The following is a 9,757-nucleotide window of genomic DNA, read 5'->3' as shown; positions in this document are numbered from 1 at the left end:
GAGGAGGGGAATGGACACAATAGACTTGTTCAGGTCCCACTATGGAGTCCCTGGCAGAGCTGCTCTTGGAACCAAGTCTCCTAACTCTTAATAGGGATGCTGGTTTCCACTTTAGTGGCTACCTCTAGTTTTGTCCTCTTAGGAAGCCAGGTGTGTCTATGAACAGAAGGCCTCAGGAATCCTATCCCTGGCATGGCAGATCCTTGACCTGCTTAGGCCGCCACTTATGAATCATTCCTCTGGCCTCTAGCAAAACAACAGACTGGTTCCAAATAGGAAAAGGAGTACGTCAAGGCTGTATATTGTCACCCTGTTTATTTAACTTATATGCAGAGTACATCATGAGAAACGCTGGACTGGAAGAAACACAAGGTGGAATCAAGATTGCCGGGAGAAATATCAATCACCTCAGATATGCAGATGACACCACCCTTATGGCAGAAAGTGAAGAGAAACTGAAAAGCCTCTTGATTAAAGTGGAGAGTGAAAAAGTTGGCTTAAAGCTCAACATTCAGAAAACGAAGATCATGGCATCCGGTCCCACCACTTCATGGGAAATAGATGGGGAAACAGTGGAAACAGTGTCAGACTTTATTTTTCTGGACTCCAAAATCACTACAGATGGTGACTGCAGCCATGAAATTAAAAGACGCTTACTCCTTGGAAGGAAAGTTATGACCAACCTAGATAGCATATTCAAAAGCAGAGACATTACTTTGCCAACAAAGGTTCGTCTAGTCAAGGCTATGGTTTTTCCTGTGGTCATGTATGGATGTGAGAGTTGGACTGTGAAGAAGGCTGAGCGCCGAAGAATTGATGCTTTTGAACTGTGGTGTTGGAGAAGATTCTTGAGAGTCCCTTGGACTGCAAGGAGATCCAACCAGTCCATTCTGAAGGAGATCAGCCCTGGGATTTCTTTGGAAGGAATGATGCTAAAGCTGAAACTCCAGTACTTTGGCCACCTCATGTGAAGAGTTGACTCATTGGAAAAGACTCTGATGCTGGGAGGGATTGGGGACAAGAGGAGAAGGGGACGACAGAGGATGAGATGGCTGGATGGCATCACTGACTCGATGGACGTGAGTCTGAGTGACCTCCGAGAGTTGGTGATGGACGGGGAGGCCTGGCGTGCTGCGATTCATGGGGTCACAAAGAGTCGGACACGACTGAGGGACTGATCTGATCTGATCTAAGTGGGGAGGTGGTGGGCGAGCATCCACTGGTACAAAGCAGCACCGGGTGTGTCGGAGGGGGGAGGAGGGAGGAGTGGGGGGGAGGGAACCCCCCAGTGTCATCAGACTCTTCTCTGCTTCAGAGAGCTCAGAGTCTTGAGACAGACCACAAATAAACATATGAACTAGATAATTACAGATTATTTCAATGTTATAAAGAAAAAAAAGGAGGGAGGAGTGGGGGGGAGGGAACCCCCCAGTGTCATCAGACTCTTCTCTGCTTCAGAGAGCTCAGAGTCTTGAGACAGACCACAAATAAACATATGAACTAGATAATTACAGATTATTTCAATGTTATAAAGAAAATAAACAGGGACATGTGATGGAGTCATCCAGGAGACCAGCCAAGATCCAACAGCAACAGCTATTGAGCACTGACTTGTGTGTCAGACTCCATGTGAAGCGCTTACTTCATATCCCAGACTCCACACAAAGTGCTTAATATGCTTTATTTCACTTAGGTTCTCACAGAAATCATCTTGCTATTCCTTTCTTTTTTACAAGCAGCACTATTAAAGGATAATTGATATTCAATAAACTGCACATATTTAAAGCGTACAATTTGATGACTTTTAAAAACATGTACACCCATGAAACCATTTCTGCAAAGCAGCTGGTGAACATATCCATGACTCCCCAGTGTTTCCTGGTGTTCCTTGGCAATCCATCCCTCTCCAGCATCTCTCCCCACTAGCTCCCTCCTGCTGCTGTCACTATAGATTAGTTTTCATTTTTTTAGAATTTTATATAAACAATCTACGGTATGTGATTTTTTTTGAGACTGTTTTAATAAAAAATATGTTCTTGCAGTCCATCCAGGTTGTGTCATGTATCGCTGGTGCATTCTTTTCCCTTGCTGAGTAGTTTTCCATTATGGAAGTACCAGGGTTTGTTCAACCGTTCACCTGTGGGAGGACACTGGCTTGTTCCCAGTATTTTGCTAGCACAAATAAAGCTGCTAAGAGTATTCCTATACAAGCTTTTGTGTGATCAAAAGTTTGTTTTTGGCTGTGATGGGTCTTTGTTGCTGCATTAGGGGCTTTCCCTAGTTTTGGAAAGTGGAGGCTGCTGTTTGCTGTGTTGTGCAGCCTTCTCATTTCAATGGCTTCTCTTGTGAAGTACAGGCTCCAGGGCACACAGGCTCAGGAGTTGTGGCTCTCAGGCTTAGTTGCTCCGCAGCCTGTGGAATCTTCCTGGACCAGGGATCAAACCCCAATCCCCTGACTTGGCAGGCAAATTTTTATCCACTGGACCATCAGGGAAGTCTCTGAGTATAACTTTTTTTAATTCTCTGGGTTGTATAGTCAGTTACATGTTTAGTTTTTTTAGAAGCTGCCAAATTATCTCCCAGAGTGGCTTTCATTTCCATGTTATTTTCCATCTACAGTTCTTAAAAATCCCAGCAACCAAGGGGAAGGGATAGCAGTGACTCTGGGAAGGTCACAGCTATATTTAAAATGGATAACCAACAAGGACCTATTGTATAGCAAAAAAACAAAACAAAACACCAAAAAATGAAACTCAGCAAGTCTCTCTGCCTTTTTTCTTTCCTTCACAACAGTGATTTTTTTTTTAAGAGTCCAAGACAGTTATCTAACTCTCACATTCCGACTTCACTGATTGTGTTCCCCTTATTTCCTGTAACCAAGACCACAGCTTGATTTGATTCAGCAGGATTTCAGAGATGGCCTTGTGAACTTGGTATTACACCTGCCACTATAATCAATGCTGAATTTAAATGCCAGGGTAAGCAGTAACTGCTCTCTCTCTGTTGTAAACGTGCATTTTCCCCTGTGTAGTCAGTAATCTGTGGAATGAAGGATCCTTGACATAGGAACTGTTTGGTACTAAAAAAGACCTTTTCTTTCCACAACCATGCCTTTAAACCACTTTGTGACCAGTCATCAAAATATGGCTAAGTAAGATAAATTAACGTCACTTCTCTGGAACCCAGGGAAGGTTTGGTAAGACCAAGGAATACCCTGTGGTTCCAGAAAAGGGAAGAAGAGTCCCTAATTGACCCAAATGTATCAAAATTGATGGAAAAAGGGGGTCAGTGATAGCTGCCAAAGGGGCATCCCAAATGTGGGAACTACAAGAGGAGCCGACATGTGCTACCCAAAGACTGAAATTTCAAGGAGTTAAAAATATCTGTGACAGTGTGGTCTGAAAATGCACTCCAACCATTTCTTTTCACCTTAGTTGGGTGCCAAGATGGCTAACCTGGGTGTCAAAACAGGTCTGGAAAAGACAAAATAAGAATGCTCCCTCCATGGCAAATTTTGTGTTGACTGGAAAGTCAGATGATGCTCTAGCAAACATGTGATTGTGTGTGTGTGTGTGTGTGTGTGTGTGTGAGATTTCCTTGGAATTCATAATAACAAGTAAGTAATGACTCATTTGTAAGCAGTTACAAGAAAGAAAAGCATGGAAAGAGCACCAAAAATATGAACAAAACAATGCTGAAAAGCAAAACAATGGTTTCTTAAAAATATTTTATTTTCAGTTGTGCTTGATCTTCATTGCTACACTTGAACTTTTTCTACTTTCGGAGAGTGGGGACTACCATCTAGGCGTGTGTGCAGACTTCTTATTGCGATGGGTTCTCTTGCTGTGGAGCACATGCTCTAGGGTGTGAGGGCTTCAGTAGTTGCTGCACGTGGGCTCAGTAGCTGCAGCTTCCTGGCTCCAAAGCACAGGCTCAGTAGTTGCGGCACATGGGCTCAGTTGCCCTGAGGCATGTGGGATCTTCCCGGAGCAGGGATTGAACCAGTATCTCCTGAATTAACCACTGGACCACTAGGAAAACCCCAGTGTGTTTTATTTAAAGGTAAAATTCATGGAACATACATGTAATATTTTGCTCTCAGCTCTAGTGGAATTTTTCTTTGGGTAGTTTGAGTTACAATGACTTTTTTTTTTAATTGAAGTAAAATTCACAGAACATGAACAAATTTTCAAGTGGATCCATTTGATTTTCACGTAAGTTTCTGTTTCACTATCTAATTTTTATCTGGTAATAAGATTACCGCATGTTGGGATATCAAATCCAGATATTATATATATGTGTGTGTGTATATATATATATATATATATATATATATACACACAGCAGGGACAGTCAATAATCACCATAATTCCACCTCCAGGACTAGAGGAAACAGCCACAGATAGGTGAGGTTATTCCTCCAAATTGTTCTATTTATGTGTCAACCTAATTATTAACAAACATTGGATTATACTCTACATTCAGTTTTGTGCATGTGTGCATGCTCAGTAGCTTCAGTCATGTCCAGCTCTTTGTAACTCATGGACTCATGAGTCACTCATGGGATTCTCCAGGCAAGAATACTGGAGTGGGTTGCTGTGCCCTCCTCCAGGGGATCTTCCTGACCCAGTGATCGAACTTGCATCTCCTGCGTTGGAGACAGGTTGAGCCACTGGGGAACCCCACATCCAGTTCTACTATTTCCTTTTTCTTTCTGCTAAACTGAGATGGTGGACCTATTTTCCATGTCAGCACATAGCTCTCCTCTTCCCATATAGATACATCCCACTTCAGCTCACCAGTCCCCTATGGATGGACATTTGGGTGGTTGCCAGTTTTTTCCAATGATGAGCAATGCTGTGATGAACATCCTTGAATGTGCATTTTAGCCAACTCATGGGGTATTTTGGGGGGAATTCTGCCTCCCAGTAAGCTATCTCTAGGGGAAATTCTGTAGGTGAGATTGCTTGCACAAAAGCCATTCATATTTTGCATTTTATTTATTTTTCTTAGAACTTTATTTAGTAGTTGTTTTTTTTTTTTTTTTTTTCCTGTGTTGGGTCTGCTGCTGCACCTGAGCTTCTCCTTGTGTTGTTCAGAATATGGGATCTTAGTTCCCTAACAAGGGATGGAATCCTCCTCCCCTGCATTGGAAGGCAGATTCCTAACCACTGGACCACCAGGGCAATTCCCACATTTTGCATTTTAATTTTCCTTTGGCTGCACTGCAGGGCGCCCTCAGCCATGAAAGCGTGGCATCCTAACCACTGGACCACCAGGGAATTCTCCATATTTTGCATTTTAAGAGGTGCCCCCAAGTTGGGTTCCCCCAACATTATACCAATGAATCCTCCCACAAAGCCACATAGGAGAGCGTCTGGAGAATGTTCGATGTGTGTGTTTGGACATGTTCTGCAGCTTTCACAGGACTCTTCTGGGTTAGGGAGGGGAAGTGGAGGAGGGTGAATTCGTATCCAGTTCCAACACTTGTTTGTTCTCCTTTCCAGGCAGAAAGCAGGGAGAAGGGGCTGGGTTGGGTGAGGTATTCCTGACCCTCTCCCCTTCCACCATGTATGGAAATATGCTTGGAAACATCGGTTCCAGATGGAGCCAACCCCCACCCCACCCCCTCCACCCCTGTCACCTGAGCCAGCCTGGACCTATTGGCCTCAGGGGACAGAAGGCTGGACTCAGAGGAATATTTCAGCAGCAAGAGGGTCCATTAGCCCCGAAACAATCTTCCCAGTGTTCGAGTCACTGCAGGCTGGCTGCAGGAATCACTGGCTTCTTTTGGTTAAAAATATCCCATGCCCGAGGGGCCCTCAGTGTCTGTCTCAGAAGGGAGCTGGCTCCCATTTCTTCATCACTGGGGAAATGAGCTGAGACCAACTGATTTTTTTTTTTTTTCCATGAAGCTTTGAAAACAGACTTTCTGGGTTCAAATCCTTGCTCCAGGGCTTCCTTGGTGGCTCAGTGGTAAAGAATCTGCCTGCCAATGTAGGAGACAGGGGTTGATCTGGCTTTGATCCCTGGTCTGGGAAGATCCCACATGCCGCAGAGCAACTAAGCCCGGGCACCACAACTATTGAGTCTGTGTGCTAGAGCCTGGGAGCCACAACTACTGAGCCCATGTGTCACTGAAGCCTGCACTCCCTGGAGCCTATGCTCCGCGACAAAAGAAGCTACCTCAATGAGTACGTTACAACTAGAGAGAAGCCCCAGCTCACCACAAGTAGAAAAAAGCCTGCACAACAACAAAGACTCAGCACAGCTAAAAATAAATAAATAAAATTTTATATATATATATATATAAAATCCTTGCTCCACCGTTCACTAGCTGCGTGACCTTAGGCTGCTTACTTAACTTCTCTGTGCCTCAGTTTTCCTGGCTGAAAAAGGCGTGTCGGAGTCATCACATCTATCTCAGAAGCCGATGGGTCTCCACCCTGGCTGAGCATTTAAAATTTCATCTGGGAACTTTTAACAAATCCTGATACGCAGGCTGCATTCTGGGTCAACTCAATCAGAATTTCTGAGTGTTAGTTCTGGGGCAGGAAAAAAAAAATTTTTTTTTTAAAGCTTTCCAGATCATTCTGATGTGTCAGTGCTATAGAGATTTTGTGGGTGTTAAATGAGAACATATAGGGAAAAGGCTCCCTGTAGTGCCCGGCATAGAGTTATATACTTTGGTGGGTGTTGTAGGATCAATTATCCAAGCCTGGGTGGTGGTCAGGGAAGGGTTCCTGGAGGAGGGGGTGGTTGAGCTGTGAAATGAGGGAAGAGAGAAGTTAACCAGGAGAAAGAGGACAGGATGCATATCAGCAGGGGTCTGGAGCTAGGAGAATGTGGCCTCTTGGGGGAATTGAAAGTCATTCCCTGTGACTGGAGCTGAGAAAGGAGAGTTGAGGAGAAGATACCTTGCACTGGGTCCCCTAATGAGGTCAGAGGTCCTGGGGAGTCACTGGGCTTTATTTTGGTGTCAGCAAGGTTTTAAGCAGGACAGTGAGTGGGGGGTGCACGTGTGTAGCTTCAGTTGTGTCTGACTCTTTGCCACGCCATGGACCCTATAGCCTGCCAGGATCCCCTGTCCATGGGATTCTCCAGGCAAGAATACTGAAATGGGTTGCAATTTCCTGCTCCAGGGGAGTGCCGGGTGGCCTCCGCCCAAATTCAGGAATAGCAGAGCCTTCTCAAGGCACTGTGTCCAAGCCTTCTGGGGAAGTTTAAACTTGCTGAGGGGTGTGACACAATCCCCAAGCCCCCCTTCAGGAGCTATGACCTAGACTCTGAAGTCAGATGGTCCTGGGTTTGAATCCCAGCTTTGCCACATCGTACCTGTGTGACGTAGGGCAGATGGCTTCATTTATGAGCCTCAGTTTCCTGGCCTGGAAAACAGGCATAGAACGCCCCCATTGGATCTTTGCAAGGATTAAACGAGATAATAGTGTAATGACTTTATAGGTGTTTCCCACATGCTAAACAATAAATGTTCTCAGTATGTGTGAAAAAGAATGGTCTATAAGAATCTACAACTGGTCATTAATTTGGGGGGAATTATGGAAATCTGCCTGCAATGCAGGACACCCGGGTTTGATTCCTGGGTTGGGAAGATCCCCTGGAGAAGGAAATGGCAATGCACTCCAGTATTCTTGCCTGGAGAATCCCATGGACAGAGGAGCCTGGCGGGGTACAGTCTATGGGGTCACAGGAGTCGGACATGACTAAGCAACTAAACTATCACCACAGGGGTCTTTCTCGGCTTCCCAGGTGGTGCAGCAGTAAAGAACCTGTCTGCCAATGCAGGAGGCACAGGAGAGGCAGGTTCAATCCCTGGGCCAGGAAGATCCCATGAAGAAGACATGGCAACCCACTCCAGTATTCTTGCCTGGAAAATTCCATGGACAGAGGAGCCTGGCGGGCTATAGTCCATGGGATCGCAAAGAGTTGGGACATGACTGAGTGACTAACATACACACACATCGCCTCTTTATTCCCAACATCAATTAAATGAAAGTGAAGTCGCTCAGTTGTGTCCGACTCTTTTTGACCCCGTGGACTATAGCCTACAAGGCTTCTCTGTCCATGGGATTCTCCAGGCAAGAATACCGGAGTGGGTTACCATTTCCTTCTCCAGGGGATCTTCCCAACCCAGGGATCTTCCCAACCCAGGGATCGAACCCAGGTCTCCCGCATTGGAGGCAGACGCTTTAACCTCAGCCACCAGGGAAGCCCAGTGCAGTGGTAAATTTAATTCATTCAATTAAATTCAATAATAGATGTTATTCAGACAACATATTTTTATTGAGCACTTACTGTATCCTGTGCTCCGTGCCAGGCACTGGGTAGAGCAGTGAATGAGACAAACCCGGCCTTTGCCTTCCTGAAGCCTAGAATCTAGGAGAAGACAGACAGATGCAAGCAAGTGCGTAAGTATTTCATTACAGTTCCTCGGTATCTATGATTGGTTCCAGGAGCCCCATTATACCAAAATCCTTAGATGCTTAAGTGTCATAGTCAGCCCTGTGTCTCCGGTTCTGCATTCACAAATTCAGTTAATCTCAGGTCTTGTAATACTATCTACATTTGTTGAAAAAAAAAATCCTTTGTAATTTTTTGTTATTACAAAAAATCCTTTGTAATAACTTTGTAATTCCCTGGCAGTCCAGTGGTTAGGATTCTTTGGGGCGTTCACTGCCCAGATCACAGGTTTAATTGCGGAAGTATGATTCTGCAACCCAAGCAGCCAAAAAAAAAAAAACCAAACCCACCTGCTTATTAGTGGACCTGTGCAGTTCAAACCAGTGTTTTCCAAGAGTCAACTGTACAATTATGAGGAGTGCTAAAAACAGGTCATAATCACAGGAGCCCTGACATAGTCTACCAGGCCAAGGAATGGTTTTCTGAGAAAATGGCTTTTAGGTTGAAATCTCCCCACTCCCCCCAAATAATGCTGCCAGCTAACATTTAAACCTGTGCCGTCCAGGGTGGTAGCCACTAGCCAACATGAGGCTCTTGAGTCCTAGGACTGTGGCTAGTGGAAATGAAATGTGGTGTAAGTGTAATGTGCAAATGTGATTTCAGAGACTTCCTAGTAAAAAAGAAGTAAGCTATCTAACTGATACTTTTATATTGATTACAAGCTGAAATGGTAACATTTAGGATAGACTGGATTAGATAAAATATACTAAGATTCATTTTAACTGTTTCTTTTGATATTTTTCAATGCGGCTACTAGAAAATTTTTAATTACATACTTTGCATTTTGTTTCTAGGGGCTAAGCCCTGAGTTCCCTGGAGCAGGAAATGGCAACCCAGTCCAGTATTCTTACCTGGAAAATCCTATGGACACAGGAGCCTGGTGGGCTACAGTCTATGGGATTGTGAAGGGTTGGACACCACTGAGCAACTGAGCAAGGCATACGGATCCCTGAGTCAGACAGTGCTTGTTGATGACCAGGGATATACCAAGGTGTAAATGTGTAGTATCTTGTTTAATGCTATGATGACTCTGACAGGTAGCTATTATTTATCTACTTTCTGCAGAGGAGGAAACAGATGCAAAGAGTAAAATGGACCGAGATTCACCACCATCAAGGAAGATAACTGGAATTGGGTCTTTCTCAGTCCACTGAGCTGTGTACTTAACCTCTACCCTACACTGCTGAGCAGAGGCGCCCGTGGGCTGGGACAGGAAGAGGCATCCAGAGCCATGAACGTGGAAAGAACAACTACACGAAGAGACAGACATTCCACGGAC

Source organism: Bos grunniens, chromosome 17 (assembly GCF_055505025.1).
Source record: "Bos grunniens cultivar Pamir isolate PY7600 chromosome 17, Bosgru_T2T1.0, whole genome shotgun sequence".
In the NCBI taxonomy this organism is placed as follows: Eukaryota; Metazoa; Chordata; class Mammalia; order Artiodactyla; family Bovidae; genus Bos; species Bos grunniens.
The sequence above is the reverse complement of the archived record's forward strand: the minus strand, read 5'-3'. Positions refer to the sequence as shown.